The sequence below is a fragment of the Rattus norvegicus genome, chromosome X (assembly GCF_021556685.1).
Source record: "Rattus norvegicus strain SHRSP/BbbUtx chromosome X, alternate assembly SHRSP_T2T, whole genome shotgun sequence".
Classification (NCBI taxonomy): Eukaryota; Metazoa; Chordata; class Mammalia; order Rodentia; family Muridae; genus Rattus; species Rattus norvegicus.
The window spans coordinates 40702242-40716846 of record NC_141554.1 but is presented as its reverse complement, the minus strand read 5'-3'; the positions used below and the strand labels follow the sequence as shown (position 1 = coordinate 40716846).

Here is a 14605-nt window from a genome sequence, read left to right as displayed (position 1 = left end):
ATCAACACACATCCTAACCCTAGCCTAGAGAAAGCAAATGTCGATGGTGCTAGAACCTCCGAACCTAACATTAATCCCTCACCTATAAGCACTGTCAACTCCCCCACTTTCCCAATGCACTGCATCTCACATCACACTCATGTTTTAAGATGCTCAGAGACACCCCCAACTTCCAAAATCCGGTACCTGGGCACTTTTTAAAGTGCTTTTTTCGTGAATAGGCAATTGGTACCTTTTGGCTACACTAGTGTCATATTCTTGTCAATTTCCCACAACTTCACCTGAGCCAGATAAGTGACTTTTAGTTGAGAGTAGGCCATTATGTATTTACTTCCTCAAAAACTCTGTTCACACATTCGCCATTGAATTAGAGTTAGGCTACAGAGAAAATAATTTTCTTAAATCTTATTTTCCATGGCACAGTATGAAGATTTATCCCAGGCAGAAGCTTGAATCCTTAATTGTACTCATAGCATTGATCCGAGCAAGTATAAAACATCTGGCTCTGAGTTCTGGTGAGCTTGCATCACCACTTTAGTGCAATTAATGTACCATCATACACATAAAACAAAAGGAAAAGAAACTCAAAATTCTATATTCTATCCAGAAAATATCACTATACAATTCAAAAACAAGGAGTTCAGGCTTTCATTTTTAATTACATTATTGAATGATTCTTCTTAAAGGAACCTAATAGTAAAGAATATAAATTACTTTGTAAATTTCTGGCGAGGCAAACAAACACACAAACTAGAGTTCAAAGACACCAATGTTAAAGTTCAAAAGTTCTGTCCAGTTATTTTCAAGCTAGTTCTCCAGATGAGGTCTGTCACTGGTCCTGAGATCTTTTCTGAAAGAATTAACATCATGCTTTGTACTCTGGTTGCAGTTGGTGGGGAGCAGAAAAGAAGACACTTGTGTGATAGCAAGGCTGCAAATATTCCCTTTGTAGACTTACTTTCCTTTTAGAGTGTCACCTTTCTTCTCTCCTCAGAATACCCCCTGCCTGTTTTCTCTATTGGCAATGCACTGCATTTGCAAATTTTGCCTTAGTTTGCTATTCTTCCCCTCCAAGCTACTCAGCTAGCTATTAGGAGAAAGCAGCTGATTAAACAAAGTCACACTCCAGTGTTGATGACTAAAAGTCTTAATGCTCCCTGGGGCGTCTGAACCTGAGACCTTTAGCCTGTAAGAGTGCAGTTTCAAACAATGCCATAGGCTGAGGGGGATATAAACTTTGGTATGGGGGAGGCACATGTTTTGATGCTAGTCAAATTGTACTAGCTATAGGTGTTAAAGAAGCAATTATAATTTTTTTATCAAATGGTATTGCTTTCTGCTATGCTTAAAGTGATTAGGAAATAGGTCTTATGGCCTCTCCTGCAGGTGGTACTAGTATGGGTATGAAAATGTTCTACCTGATGATTCATTCTCAGTGAATGGGGTTCAGTTCTCTAGTAGAAATCAAACACAGTCTTAATATCTTACATGGAGGCAGCCCTAGGCCATTCAGTTTCTCCATAAAAATCGGTATCACATCACTTCTCAGGGATGAGTATTTGTTAGGATAAAACCCAGATATTTATTGTGTTTCTAGTCTTTTACACACTTTTATGTACCCAAAATGAACTCACAGAAGGAAGAAATACAGAACAAATTTAAATATATAACCTTCAAATAGTGGTTTCTCCCAGCATGTACTATTCATATCTCTGAAGTTATTAAAGCTTAAAATGGCACTAACATTCTAGGTTACTTTGCATTTATTCATTTAATCTTTTTTCACTTATTGCTACTTGTGTGTGTGTGTGTGTGTGTGTGTGTGTGTGTGTGTGAGAGAGAGAGAGAGAGAGAGAGAGAGAGAGAAAGATGTGTGGTATATGTTTATGAATGTGAACGCACACATGCTGTGGAAATCATAGGGCAACTTTTGAGGGAGTTAACCCTCTTTATCTTCTGTGAGAACTAGGAATCTGACCCAAGTCTCAGGCTTTCTTGATAATTTCATGCTAATTTTACCCACTAAGCTATCCTGTCAACCCTTATTTAATCTTTGTGGTAACTAACTTGCTGGTACTGTTATCTACTCCATTTTGTATATGGTAAACCAAAATACTGTGAAGTTAAATCATCTGTCCAATGGGATCTAACTAGTAAGGGGCAGAGCTAGGGTTAGAATACGAGGAGAAGGTAGAATCCCAGGCTTCACATTCTCACTCCAGGCCTTATACCAGTCTGGTAGTCATTAAGAGACATCAGAAAAGCTGTTTACCCTGAAGGGCACCTAGACTCAGTTGCTAGACAAATGTTTCACTCCTCTTACCAACCTTAAATGGTCACAATTCAATTTAAGTCCTCAGCAAGATGATATCATTTTACATTGTATGTATCGTCAGGACCATCATGAGAATCAATATTATGCAGGATGAAGCTAAGACCACTAAGGGTCCCTGGTGCCATCAATTTATTTCCTTCCTGCTTTTATGTAGCATGATCCCATCAAGCTGAATTTAATCCAAGTGGTCAGGACCCCTTGGCATTCCAGGGGCATTTAAGGGTAGATGCTCTTGGCTTACCTTCTACATATTTTCCAACCTGTTGTTTAATTTTGGCATTATTCCACTTTCACCCTACATTTTCTTTACCCATCTCATGCAATCTTGCTTTATAAACCCACCATTCCTCAGCCAGAACCACAGTGAGGGTGTGTGTGTGTGTGTGTGTGTGTGTGTGTGTGTGTGTGTGTGTGTCTAACCTCCAATTCTGTGGCCTTGTTTAATGTCATTGAAGGCAATATTGCAGTAACTTTTCCTGAGAGGCTATGAAGAAACGTCTATTCACCTTATATAGGGCACCAGTGACTGACCACAGTCAATTCTGGTCATCCCATTAGTTTTTTGCAATCAGTTAACAAGAGTCTAGGCAACTGATAGGCAGATACACCACCAAAGAAGATTTTTTTTCCACCACCAGGACCTTAAGAACCCTTCTGGTGCTGGCTCATAAATGATTTATGTGAGGTCTCTGGTGCTTTCCCTCTTCTGTGAGGGCCTTTCTATAAGTCTAATCTTGTGAGTAATCGCAGCTGCTCTGATTTCAAGACAGCTATGGCCATATCATGTTTAGAGGAGAGAGTTCCCACAAAAGGCATAGTGCTCCATCTGGCGAGCCACAACTGTACCTGAAGCTGTTTTATATCATCTCTCATTCCAGAGATTCTATTTGTCCCTCTCATGGCATCAGTGTCTCTTTTTTCCAGATTCTTTCCTAGATTCACTGGCCTCCAGCTACTCTTTGCTTGGAGATTCTGGTCTTCTCAATATGTTTTCTTCACAGATTCAGCTTTTGTGACCTGGGCAAGTAGCAGGCATTAACATCGAGGGGACTCTGTCTTTAATGACCTACAAACAGAAGACCTACTTGTAGACCAGATTTTGCTGGTACTGCTCTTGGCACCTGATGCCCCTGAGACAGACCTGGTCCTATTAGCCAAGACTTGAGCAACTGTGCTTTATTTCTTGTTGGCATTTCTGAAAACTGAGAGGTTACTCAGGGATTTCTGAGCCTTGAATTGATTAGCAGTTAATGATGTGTGTTTTGATGAGAATATAAAAATTTTTGTTTATCTACTTGAGAGGAGGAAAACTGGGAATAAAAAGGAGAGAAGAAAAACACAAGTCTCAGAATTTCACAGAGGTCTTAAATATGTAGAGCTACTAAGTTCCTAGGCATTGCTGGAAATTCCTCTGGGTGTCGATTTTACATATCAACTGTCAGAAAAATTCATGAAGTGTTTTGCTTCACCTAAAGCCATCAGGAGATCCACTGAAAGTTCAGAGGGACATACCCTTCTGTGTCATGTATAAAGACTTTCAAACTTTCTCTTGAACCATTCTTGTTGAAGCCATTAAGGCAAAATATGGTAAGCTAAGAAGAACCAGCCTTGGGAATCCAATTAACCTGGATTTGACCTTCATCCAGCCAATTCAGGGTTCTCAACCTCTCTGGGTCCTCACTTTCATTTGTAAAATGGAGCACTACCATTTAACCTGGAGAGCTGTCATTAAGACAAATAGTCCACTAAGTGAAATTAACTGACATAGACAAGATGTTCCTGAATGCTGCTTGTGTTTCTAACATCCCCTTTACCTTTTACTCCAGAAGGTCAAAACTTTCCATTCTTCAAAGTATTCAGAATCTCCAAGTAACACTAAAAACGTTTGAAAAAAACACAGACAAACAGATTTTATGCTTACCTAAATACATATATGTGTATATATGTCTTTATATATTTATAGGTATTTATATATAGTGTACATTAGAGTTGTTAGGAGGACTTGAGAGAGCCTTTGTAAATAATATAGGCTATTGCCATTGGTATTGGTTACTCCCCAGAACGTGAAGCTATTGCTGAAGACACCACACACTTCAGACACAGGGCTTAGAAGAATAAAGTTGGAACTGACCTGAGACCTCTTTCCTGAGGATTAGCTCTCATAGTATCAGAAAGTCTTATGCAAGCTGCCAAGGGAGAAAGGTAATCAATAGTCCTACCAAGCTATAAAGCTTATGAACCATAATTACCAGCATAGAAAGATATGCCCAAGGGTGCAATGGGGGCACTTACATCTTTGATTTAACCATCAGCCATCTAATTAGATTTAAATCTTGCATAATAGGAGGGAAGTCATGCCTGGTACTGTAAATCCAGCCAACAATCCATGCCTGGTGAGGTCATAGACCCTAGAGGAACATATACTACTACCACTTTCCTAGATCAGTATACTTTCTAACTTCGCTCTAAATACTTAACCTTATACCCAAGCTCTCACCCCTAATCAAAGATGCTTCCTTTAGCAACAGAGAAACCTATAACTGATCAACATACAGAGAACAATGGACTGACTGTGGGGTGTTAAACCCCAATGGATACATCTACCACACAATCCCTATACCTTAGGTACAGGAATGTTGTAGGAAAGGGACAGAAGGATTGTCAGAGCTGGAGGGAGGACCAGGATGTCTATTGTGAGATACTGTCATCCATACATTACAGGGAAGCTACAACAATAAAATCTCAGTAACATGGTTGCCTAAAAAAGACAATTGATAGCGCTATATGAATTGGGGATATCTCACAAGGTCCTACTCTTTTTTTGGGGGGGGGGTGGAGCTAGGGACTAAACCCAGGGCCTTGTGCTTGCTAGGCAAGCACTCTACCACTGAGCTAAATCCCCAACCCCAGGTCCTACTCCTATATGAAGAACTTTGTGCACTTAATGTCTGGTGAGAGAAGGACAATCAGTTCTCCAAGAACACATCCTTTTTGTCTTAGATTATCCAATCCCAGGTGGTCAGCTCTAAGCACACAGGAGCAACACTAAGTGACGGCAACTGGCAGTATTCATATGTATGTAACAACTATTAAAGAGGAGATCATGAATTTGCAAGAGGTTAGGTGTGCACAGGATGAGTTTGAAAGAGAGAAGAGCAAATGGAAATGATGTAAATACTATACTCAGGTAGGAAAATCGGAAAGTTTTTAATTAAGGAGAGAAAGCTGTAAGCAGCACATCTCCATAGGCTCTGGTTCATGTTCTCACTCAAGGTTCCTGCTGGAGTCCTTTATTCACTTCCCTCAGTGATGGACTCCGATGGGAAATTAGAATTCAAACAAACCATATCTTCCTGCTCCCACAAATTTTTAAATTAAAGATTGTTTTGCTTTCAAGCACAGTTTGAAATTGCTGTTGTATTAGGTCCATATCTATTTTTTTTACCTTTACCCCTAAGCACTGTAATTTTGTTTGAGCAACTGTAAGTGGTATAGTGTTTTTAATTTCAATGCTCATTGTTAGAACTTAGGGTAGATTTATTTTCTTATATTTTTCTTGTATTATATAAGCTTGCTGAACTTATCCTTCCAGGAGTGTTTTATCAATTTCCTATGAAGATATTCGTGTTGTTTGAAAATACTTCAATTTTTTTCTTTTTTCCAAAAGAACAAAAGAGAAAATAATTAGGTCAAGGTGGTTAACATTTTCTGAAGTCTCAGGTACTTTTTTTAAAAATAAATCACGAGTGTAATAGCCCTTTATAAAATGCTGATGTTGGACTTTGACAAATGGTTTGAACCAATCAACTTAATTAGGGCTTGCTTTCCCAGCAAACTCCCAGAAACAATGTTGCTTGACAATGGTCAGTCCCCTTCATAAAAGGCTGCCAGTCATACTATAAATGAATATTGATGAGGCTAAGCAGGTTGAGGTTAGGGGCCAGGTGAGGATCATTACCTATTGCCATTTCTAGAGCAAGTAGGAACACATCTTAATGGTCAGCAACAGCAGCAACAGCTGCCTTATTAGAAGAGGGGCATATACTGCGTCATAGTTAGCATCTTCTCTGAAGAATTTACTGTTGTTCATATGAAATGTTAAATATGGAGGTAAACCAAGAACATTAGCAGAGCTCATCTTCTTCTCATTGAACTATCTTTGCTGCTACAGTTGAAAGATTCAGATTTTTTTCCTTGGGTCATCAAGAGAAAATTATTGAAAACGGCAACTCTAAAGATGTGGTACAGCTATTGTCACACCCAGAATATTCCACACAATCACATACATATTCATCAACAAGTAAAAAAACAAATCCTTTAGCCTAAGATGATTTCAGTATGATTCATTATCCTTTCATTTTAAAGCACATCAAAATTGTGTTCTAAGCATAGAGGCTTATAATAAATTCATTCCCATTCTGACACATGGTTCTATAAAATGATTTTAATAAAAGAGTTCATTTCCAGGTCAGGCATGGTGACATATGCCTTTAATCTAAGCACTTAGGAGGCAGAGGCAGGTGGATCTGTATGAGTTCAAGGCAAACCTGGTATATGAGGCGAGTTTCCAGGACAGCCCCATGGCTATATAACAAGACCCTGTTTTTAAAAATAATGTTTTTCTCTTAATTAAGAAATGGTCATCAGGAACCTTTCCAGGTCTGAGCATTATTTAGTATGTTTAGAACAATCCATTCAAGGTAGCTGATTATTCTTTACAAGAGGAGTTGTAGTGAATTCATTGATAGTGAGCTTATATTAGCTAGATATTTAAAAATTGGCTACCTCGCACTTATTCAAAGTTATTAAAAACATGTTCAAGTTTTCTCCCATGGGGATGAAAGTGGTAAGGGATATAAGATAGCTTTTCTCTGCAAACCAAGGGACACAGGCTGATGGAGAAGTTCTTGGGGTAGGGGGTAGTCAATGTGTTATTTTGTTTTGTGTTTGAGAAGAAATGAACAAGTATAATTCCATCAATAAAAACTCAAATATTTCACGTTTTCTTGAGTCCAAGTATCTTCTTCAACCAATTTGAAAACCAGGAGACAGATCAGTATGTATTCTTGATGATACAAAGCTCCGAATATGCATTCATCCAGTGAGAGAACCACTTCGTGAACACAAATGTTTAATAGATATTCCACTAGTCTATTCACCCTATTTTTATTCTGTCCTTAGACTCTTTGTGTAACTACTGGTGGGTACTTTAAAAGCTGTCTCCATGACATGATGTGCTGATAGGTCATGAAATTTAGTGGGTGATTAAATGAGGGGGAAAAGGTTATTGGCCTCAAGGAACTTATTAATTGTAAGGGAAGACAGCAACCAAGCCAGCAGACACATCTTAGCAAATGATCAAAGTCAGCATCAGCATTAATCAGGCATGCCGGCATCATGTCTCTCTGATATGTCCTGAAAAGGCATTTTCTTGATATTCCTTCACAAAATGCATGACCTCGGTCTTATTATGACAAAAAATCAGCTGAACCTAGATTACAAGATATCCTGGAAGGTAACTGAGCATTGTTTTACAACAGTGTTAAAGTCAGGGTAGACAAGGAAAGGCCCAGGAACTGTCACAGATTGCAGTCACCTTAGTAGATCTTGGAACAAAAAGGGTTAGAGGATCTACTGATATATGATTCAACTAACTCATGAAGTTCAGTTGTTAGTACTATACTGATGGTAATTTTCAGTTTCTGAGGATTATATTGCAGACTCATAAACTGTTAAAGTTAGTAAAAGCTGAGTAAAAGGTATCCTTTCATTCTCAGTGCTCTTAACAACTGCTCTGTAAGTCTAAACAGATTTCAAAATAAAAAGTTAGTAAAGGAAGTTTATTAGAAACAAGGGAATACAAAAAACAATTCAGTCTGTTTAGTACTGCCCTACCACATGCTCAGTGCCTCTGTGAATCAGTTGAAGGTGCATAATTATCCTTCTCAATGTTCTGTGTTTAATTCCTGCAAGTTGTAACTTGTGCAGATCATCTTAGTCCCGTGGGCAGCCTACGAAAAATCATATTTCATATTTCAAGACTATAACGGTGAAATTGAGAAGAGCCATTCCAGTCTGATTTCAAAAGCTTTATTACATATGAGAACTGTATCTGCAAAGGAAATGCCCGCAGTGTACAAAGAGTTTTTAAAAAGTAACATAATACAGGCTGAGCAGGTTGTGTTCATATTTTTGGAAGATATATGTGTGTATGTATGTATCATCTATCTCTGTCTGTCTGTCTAAACATATGTATGTGACAATGAAAAAAGATGGCATGAATTTGAAAGACAGCAAGGAGGGCTATATGGGAGGGTTTCAAAGGAAGAAAGAATAGGGAAATGATGCAGCTATATCAGAATCTCAAAAAATAAAAGAAAAAAAAGACAAAACTATGGAAGAGAGGATTTCAGGCAAGAGGATTGCCAATTATTTGATATTTTTCTTAAAAGCTGTGTGCTTCTTTAGAGTCAGAATCCAATTGTTTCAAGTCTTCATTAATCAGTGACACCATTCATCAACTAGACACTTTGGCGTAATGAGCACTCATAAATACGGTGTTTGTGATCTTTCTTAGAATATTAGAGTGAGGAATGGGGGGTGGAAGGAGGGAAATCATTCCGCACCTTATTCTCAAACAGACTTCCATATGCCACACTGAATTAACATTTTGTCATCTTCCCTCCCCCCCACCCCCCTCTCACGCGCGCGCACACACACACACACACACACACACACACACACACACACACACACACACACACCACGCACACACACACTGCACAATGAATGAACCAAGGGCACCTGCTCTAACTTCCTAATTGAAGCAGTTCAGGTCCAATCATGGTTGTTAACAGAAATAAACCAAATCATTTGTCACAGTGCTTGATTTCACCTGTGCTGCCTGCTTTCCTGCTGCTATTTGTACTTATGGTGAATGATAAAAAGCGGTTGCCAAAGCCTTGTCGCAGGAAAAGAAATCCCAGCTGGGATCCAAATGAAAGCACCTGGGGACTGTGGATCAGCTGGCATCAAACAAGGATTTTGCCAGCCTTAGTTGGCCCTCAGGTTGATTGAAATCAGCAGATCTGTTTCTGAGCACTGTTCTGGTTTGAAATGAGTAAGAGTTCCGGCGTCATTCCTGAGACAATATCAAGGCCTCAGAGACCCGTTCTCATTATAGCACCTCTGAAGACTCCCCCCAGGTTTCTAAAACTGCAATGTATACATTTGCTACCATCTGTTTGTTAAGATTGAGACTATCCACATACACACTGGAAACTAGACAATCACCCTGAGTCCCTGAGAGAGAAGGTTTCTTCTTCAACATAGTTTTAGGCAACCCCTCACTACCACATAGGGGTTTGTTGGAGCTACTATGTATTATGTCCTAGCAACATAGTGTTCTTGCATTTATGGAATCCATACATAGCCATCACACAATCCAGGCTATGGTCTGTGAGTAGGTTGTGTGTTCGATGTTTCTGTATATGGGGTAGGATGTTATTTGTAATGAGAGAGGACATAACCTCCAAGGAGTGATTGAGGAATGCCAGGGTTAACTCTGAAATGACTGAGTTGTGCCCACTGAAGCCATTGAGATTGAGGACTTACAGATTTCTACTTGAAGTCAGAGGTTTCCAAGACCGGCTGAACACTTGAGTCATTGGAGCATTTAAGCATTGGAACATTGGAGAAGCTTAGATCCAGTAGGGGAAGGTGCAAAGAGAATCCCCGAAGTGTCTGAGACCAAATTTCATGTTTAGGGAAACTATTTTTGCTTGCTTAGTTTTTAAAAAACAGAATCTCAAAAGAAAACACAGTCTAGCCATGGCTTGGAGCTCACTATGTAGACCAGGCTGCTCTCTAACGCACAGAGATATGCCTTCTTCTGCCTCCTGAGTGCTTGGACTAAAGGCAAGTATCACCATACCAGGCTAAAATTATTTCTAAAGTTGTGTGTGTGTGTGTGTGTGTGTGTGTGTGTGTGTGTGTGTGATGTGTTGTAACATGTATACAGGGCTAGAGGAGTTTATTGGGCACTGTGCCCTATTATCCTCTGCCTTATTTCTGAGACAGCTTTCTTCTTGAACCTGGCGGTATGATAGTACTCAACAAGTTTAAGTAACCCTCCTGTTTCTGCTTTCGCCATTGGTGCTAGGGTCATGGGCACAGGTGTGCTCACACCTGGTTGTTGGGGGTTTGAACTCTGATCCTCATACTTGCTTGTACAGCAAGTGCTCTTGCTTGTTGAGTCATAAACCCAGCTCATGAGAGCCACTATTTTTGAGCATTAATAAATGGTCATTATCCCCGACTTTATAGAATATCATAACTGAGTAATAGCAATAACAACATGTATCAGTTACTACATTTGAAGTCAGGAGTTTTACTCCCATACCTTTCAACCCTAAAATCACCCAATAAGAAATTTTATTCTCCTTTTATTCACCTTTTATGCTTAATTTGAAGATGAAAAGAACTGAATCTCAAAGAAATAATATAATTTGCCCAAGATGTCATAGTTCATACACAAGTGCACTGGTATCTGAGTCGGATCTTCCTTTACAATGCATTGGGAGGTTGTACCTTCTCTGAGATAATGTTGGCTTCAGAGGGTACAGAGTGGTGGTGGTGGGGATGTAACTATGTCAAAAAAAAAAGGATAAAACACAGTGTGTCTGTGTATGACTGTGTGTGTGTGTGTGTGTGTGTGTGTGTGTGTGTGTGTGTGTGTGTTTCAACACAGGAGTGTTCAAAATATGGGGAGCAGATGGAATACCGAAGAGACTGCAGATGACTAAGTTCAAGGGAAGAAGTTTTGGAGTAGTCAAACATGAATGGTATTATTTCAGCCAATACCCCAAGTATGAATCTAACCTTTGCTATTGGGTAATTGTAGGACTTTAACTGAAGTTCTCTATGGCCTTAGGTTTTCCTGTCTTAATGATTCTATTGAAGTCTTATAGGTTATACAAAAGATTTGTATGCATGGCTTGTAAGAAAGTTTGATACATGGCAGAACATGCATTTTGACATGAAGATGAAGGGGAAGCCTCCTCAAGGGACTGGTGTCCTTGTCATTATCCCAAACTGAAAGTTGTATTTAGAAATAATCCAATTAAAACAACTAACTCAAAGTAGCTAGAAACCATTGAGAACAAAATTCCTCTTAGAGAGTTGTCTGTGATACACTGCAACTTTTCTCTATTTTTATTTAATTATTTAATTTTACAGTTTTGCTTTTTAGCCCCAACTCACCTCAGCCACCTTAGGAATAGGACTACAGGCATGGGCCACTAAGCCTCATGTCATTGCGTCTTCATATATGAAAATGAAGGTGATTCCAAATGCAGTTGTTATCTTGCCCTTATAAGGAGTCATAAGAAACCTGGGAAATTGATAAGGACTTAGAGAATGAGAGAGTTGCTTTCCAGTACCAAGATGGTCATAAAAGATGAAGTGAGCATCTTTTTAGTATCTTGTTCTCAGAGATGGCTGTGTGGTTTAGGGAATTTGATGCTTCTTCGAACCAGAGAGGAGATCTCAGGAAAGAAATCACTCTTCTCTTATATGAAACTTTTGTACAGCTCACTATGTGTTGTGTGGTGCCTGGAATTGGTGATGGGCCTGAATTCTGAATTTATATATGATGGTGAAAATTGATGGGAAGGCATTTAGAAGTTATTTCTCAAAATCAAGAGGCAGAGCACTATATAGCCAAAGACTGACAAAGAGGGAACAGTAATCCTCCAAAATTGGAAAGATATAATGGTCCCAGGGAGAGTAATTAGATAACATGAAAAGGATTCTTGGGAAGGAAAACAGCCTCTTGGGAACATTTTCTACATGTCACGACCTGTGTGGAATAGAATTCACTTCAGAGGAGAAGCAGAAACTGCCTTCAGTGAATTAGAGAAAGTCAGGTGAAAATTGAAGATGATAAAATACTCGGGCTAGGCAACTCTAATCTGATTCTTGGTGTTGCATTGATAAGGCCTAGACTTAAGTAAGATTGTGGCCTATCACCACAATAATAAGTGCAGTATTATTACATGGAAAACATGGATAAATCTTAAAAAAGCATAGTGTTAAATTTAAAAAGGTAGAGATAAAGTGTATATTAAATGACTTCATTTATGTGAATTTACAGAAAAAAAGTAAAAATATTCTGTGTGTTATAAGTCAGGCATCAGTTATCTTTGAGATAAAATAATTGGGAGGAGGAGACATAAAAATAATTTTTGAGCTGTTGATCGTATTGTTTATTTTTTTAAAATCTGGGTGGTTACTAATTATATGGGTGTGTTCAGTTTATAAATATCTAAATACTTGTTTAATCACAACTTTTGGATTTTCTGTGTATATTATACTTCAAGAAATATTAGGAAACCAAGATATAATCTATGAATCATTAATAGTTCATTTCAAAAGGAACAACTCCAAATATTAACAAGAGTTTATTTTCTTTACAATATAAAACCTTTCCCCCCCAAATTACTATTTATTCAACTTCATTTGCTGCTCAGAATGTCTCTAATAGGTCAGCTTGGGTCTTCCAAGAGGCATGAGCTAAGATGGATTAGCTGCATCAGTAGAAACTCCTTTGATGCAACGGAGGTGCTACAGTGGGGAAGTCCTCGGTCAAATGCAGGTATACTTTCTGTATTCTCTTCTCCGGGAGTAGCTCTCCTGCCTTGGTAGGATAATGTATGCCTGCTCCAAATTCATCTCTAACTGTTCCTTAGTCAAGAACACCTCTCAGCTGTCTGCAGTGGTGTTGAACCAGCCAGAGACATTGACAGAGGAGTGGCTCAGCAGCTTGGCAGTCTAGAGTCCTGTGACCTCACTTATCCCTGGCTGAAGCTTCTAAACCAACATCATTTCAAGGAACATCGACACAGCTGCCAAGTTCATTTGGGGCTGGGGCTACCACAGTTGGGATGTCTGGCTCTGCGCTGGGATTGGGACTGTTTTTGGAAACCTCATCATTGGCTATGCCAGGAACCCTTCTCTGAAGCAACAGCTCTTCTCTTATGCAATTCTGGGCTTTGGCATCTCAGAGGCCGTAGAGCTCTTTTGCCTAGTGGGAGCATTTCTCATCCTCTTCACCACGGAAAGCGGCTGTCCCTACTTCATCTCCCATACTTCTTTCTCCAGTCTCTCATCTGCCCTGCATGCTCCTTTGCCTGCACTTACCCAGGATGTTTGGAGAAAGTGGGTGGCTCAGGGTTTGATGGACAGAAGATAAAATAAAGAATCACTTAATAAAAAACATGCAGGTATGTTTCATTTGAAAGAATAAAATGATAGGGGAATATAATATAGAGGAAGACCTTTGGAACGTATCATAATCTAGGGGCAGGCTGATTGTTAATTGTGAGACGAATATTGCCCCATGGAGGAATAGTGTACTGGGAAAGATAATTAATGTTAAATCAGTACCTGTGCCATGACCCTAGTTAAGAATATCCAAGGGAAGTATCGCCTCTGTGCAATGTTATAGTGAATTTTTAAATATGCAGATCTTTGAAGCTATCACTCAAATATGCTTCCATTAATAGGTCCTCTAGAAAGATCTCTGGGCAGTGCATGCCCATGTCAACCACACTTCACTGTATGGTAATGTGTGTGATAGGAACTGGCTATTGTTTATCCTCATATACTCTATAAGCATATATTTATACTGCTTGTGAGCAAGGGAAGATGGTGCAGTAAAATACAGTGAATCCCACATAATATGCTTGTTTCTCAATGCAGTGTTTTTCTGAAGCTGACTAGAACACAAAGAGGACTTCTTAAAGGGGTCAGCTTTCTGGAGAAATCTTTGAAATAATTAAAGGAATATGACTATTGTTATATTTTACTGGCATCATGACAAAAAAGAATATGAATGCTGAATTTTGACTCCTCTTTCTTTCTCAAGATTGATAAATTGGTGGATTAAATTAGTGAATTTTTTCCTAAAACATTTGGATTAATTTTTCATCCATTAAATCATCTAGGCTTATGAAAGTGAATCCAGTTAACTAATGTGCCATGGGGCTTGACCATATTGACAAACTTGGTGATTCTAAATATTACTTTAGTTGGCCTTCGAGATCCAACTATTATTCTTCATATACATGCTATCACTACAATCCCCCCACAATTAAGGAAAACCAGAAATGTTCACCATCACATTCCCTAACAATGGGGCTATCAATATATATATATATATATATATATATATATATATATATATCCCCAATCTTCCACAATAAGTATGAG

The 14605-nt window shown here is 38.8% G+C and overlaps 1 pseudogene; it reads left to right on the top strand.

Annotated features, from left to right (window-relative positions):
• Positions 1 to 13043: 13043 nt before the first annotated feature.
• On the top strand, positions 13044 to 13601 carry LOC134484122 (ATP synthase F(0) complex subunit C2, mitochondrial-like; annotated as a pseudogene).
• Positions 13602 to 14605: the final 1004 nt, after the last annotated feature.